We start from the raw sequence: 3,778 nt of genomic DNA, 5'->3' as shown, positions 1-3,778 counted from the left end.
TATTATTATTATTTTATTTAATTATTTAAATAATTTTTTATTGATTCATTCACTTGTTTATTAAATTTTGGTGTAGGTATAATCGTTTCAAGTTCGTGACCGTTCGTGTTGAAGTACCCGTTTTCTTAAAATATATGATGTATAAATTAAATTTTCGTTGGACTTTTATTGGATGTATCGGCCATTTAACATTTTGATTGTGGGACCTTAATTATTAAATTTGTTATATTCATATAGATGTAATATATATTTATACGTTTTCTACTCACTCCCCTATCGTCAAACAAACAACGACGACAATCTATCGTAGCTCGGATTTAAATCGCATAAAAGTCAATTATATAAATAATCAAGCTAATAATAATATAGTTTATAATAATATCGGCTTAGCGGGTCGTTACAGGAATACAAAACGATCATTTCTTTAACTACGAAATTAAACTAAGCTAACACTTCGGAGAATACGAAAGCAAATAAAACCGAGAGGTCCTCGGCGGGAAACTTGAGATAACGCCGACAGATATCGAGAATACTGTAGCGCTTCCTTCAGTCGCCATTTCTAACTAAACACTTCTCTATCTAAGCTACCTCTGGACCTGAGCTAGACTAAACTAAACTAAGATAAAGCTGAAGACGGAAGAAGATGGTAAAAGCTAAACTAAAAAAAAGGCGGCTCTATTATTGTGGTGGCGCATCCTCTATTTATAGGCTCGGCAACGACCTCCGGCTGGATAACGATCTTGGCAGAGGATATTCGCTCACGCTGTGAGCGGGCGACTCATCGATTGCTACGTGCTTTCCTTCTAGAATGACGACGCTTTTCAGTAACAGATTGATGACTCAACTCCGTCCTTGCGTCTCATGTATCAGCACGTGTCCCCTTCTAGAACGTCGTCCTTGATAACAGAATGATGCGCACCATCCAGCTCATTATCCTCACGTGTCCTTCTTCTGAAAGCCAGTGGTCCCCTCCTTAACTGATTGATTACTCTCCTTGATCAACTCTCCCGAATTTTGGCCTTTTTCGCCTATTGTACTTGCTTGATCAGTTTGGCCTTGTTGCCTTGGTCAAGCGGCATTCTTGCACAATTAACACTTGCTTTTGCGTGATAAACCGATCAAGTAGCGTACTTTTTACCCCTAAATCGATGCATGAAATAGACCTTACTAGGCATGGGTCACTGGACATGGTGCACTGAGCACGGCTCGCGGCTCGTGACGAGGCAGCGTGCACGCGTGGGCTCTACTACCCATCTTAGTCCACTATAATTATTACACGTAATAATTCATCTTATTAAATACATGTTTAATAAGGTTCTCTCCACCAATGTGGGATAATTAACTCTTTTAATTAATCCATTGGTTTTATCTCATAGCTCCTTTATAGCTCACAATTGTGACAAACTTTAATTCATAATTTCTCACTCATCGGGAATCGGTTTGGAGAAAATGAATATACAACGGTCATCTACTCCGAAAGTAGATCGTCGTTATTGCTTTTAATTTTTACAAAATTAAATATCTCGTCACATTTATTATTGGTCAAAGTCCATTGACCAAACACGATTCCAATAACTTAGCCATTGGAAAGGATTAAGAGTTGTTGGAATGTTAACTTGATTTTTAATATCTGCAATCTCACCTTCCTCTTTCTCTCTTTAACACGGTTTTAGTATAAGCTAACACTAAGCTTTTATGTTAAGAAATTTTTACGTGTCTCTCTTTTAACAAGTGGATATGTGTTATTTAATATACATTTTAAAATTATGGAAAAAGAAATTCTTGAATGAAAACATTTTCCCGTCAAGTCTTATTTGGCTGCAGGAATTATTTCTCTTAATTTCATTTGTAAAAATTAAATACAGTATTTGAACTTTTATTGGACCCTTAATTATGTACTCGGACATTACAAATTCTTGTATTTAAGAAGTACTATATAAAAAGGATCCCAGCACATAAACAATCTTAGCTTAAAAAGTCATACAGAAACTCGGGTCATTACAGCGATGAAATGAATTTCCTCCTTTTTTTACATAAATACAAAAGTATTTATTATCACTATTTTCAGACTTATATGAATGATATAATAAAAGATAATGATGTTTACCATTATATGGTAATAAATCTTGATACCATGGCCAACATATTATTCAAAAAAATAAAAGACTGGGACAGATTATTTATATGTGAAAAATATCAAAGTGAATAATTCGATATATGGAATTGTTTGATTACAAACTGATCTTCCTATATCATACAGTTGACTATAATGTCACGTAGTTTATTCAAGATTATTAATGTGAGAAATAAGTTAATGACTTCAACATTCCCAAAGGCAGTAACAAGAATAAAATTGAGGAAAACCATCTGCTTCGCATTGAGCATTAGCAGATGGGCCATGGCGTTTTTTGCATTCGATCCAACAATTCACATCAGCTTCGCTCCCTTTGCACTGTAAATCCTTCACCACTATGCCTTCCTTGCACGTCTTTCCATTCACTGCATATATTAGCATTAAAATTTATAAAATAATGAAACTCTATGAACTTAATTTCTTCGTTTCAAGTTAGTCGAGAATTTTTTTTGACCATATGATTTAAGAAAATGATGTTTAAGATTAAAAAGGCGAGAGTACAGTATAAGAGAGAAAGAGAGCAAACTAGGCAACAGAATAAAGTTTTGTAAAAAAAATGATTCATCTAACTTGAGACGACAAGAAACTTAACTATCTTAGGACGATAGAAATATTAAATTCAAAAGAATTATTTACCTGGTACAAGGAGAATGGTGGAGCATATAATGAAACAAACAACTGTCAAATATTTTAGGTTTGCCATTTTTCTTTGAATTTGATTGATGGAGTAGAAATTGTGTGTATTTATAGACGTCCAAGAAATTTGCAGCCTTAACAAATTAGAGACCTATTTTAAATATGTTATGCCATATTTAGTTTCCAACTAAAAAGATTTATTACACAAATTTAGGGTAATGATAAAATGCAAACTTGATATGTTGTACAAACTCCAAACTGTGATCTGGGCCGTTAGAAAATGTTAACAGATGACAAAATAACATCAACGAAAAATGTCAACACAACATCAACCGTTGACACTGTGTCAACATTTTTTGTTGTTGTTATTTTATCATCTGTTGACATTTTCTAGCAGTCCAGATCATACTTTGGAGTTTTTATATAGTATTTATAATTTCCATTTGATTACGTCCCCTTAAAATTATGTAAAAGTTACTACTTGTATGTATACTTAATTCTCATTGCAATCAACCAACTAATTGATATCCATCAAGTATATTTTCATATCTTCATGGAAAATTCATTAAACGACATAAGATATAAGTATAATATAGTAAAAGCTAAACTAAAATTTTAATAATTATTTGAGTCCAATTATTTTATTTTAAATAATTCTTAATAGTATAAATTATAAACTTAATTTTTCAGTGCTATCACCAAACTAATTAACTACTATTAAGTCTATATCATTATATATTCTACATTTGTATACAATTTACTACTCTATCCGTCCCACTTTAGGAGTCCCGGTCACTTTTGTGCATTCATTTTGTAAAAATGATAATATATAGTTAAAGTGAAGAAATGTTAAAGTAATAGAGAGAATAATATAGAGATGACTCTTCTCAACATTATTCTCTATCTTACTTTACCAATTCTCCACTTTAACTATTTATTGCTCCCTCCGTCCCACAATAATTGTCCCTATTTTCCATTTCGATCCGTCCCACAATAATTGTCGCACTT

The sequence above is a fragment of the Salvia splendens genome, chromosome 14 (assembly GCF_004379255.2).
Source record: "Salvia splendens isolate huo1 chromosome 14, SspV2, whole genome shotgun sequence".
Taxonomy (NCBI): Eukaryota; Viridiplantae; Streptophyta; class Magnoliopsida; order Lamiales; family Lamiaceae; genus Salvia; species Salvia splendens.
The sequence above is the reverse complement of the archived record's forward strand: the minus strand, read 5'-3'. Positions refer to the sequence as shown.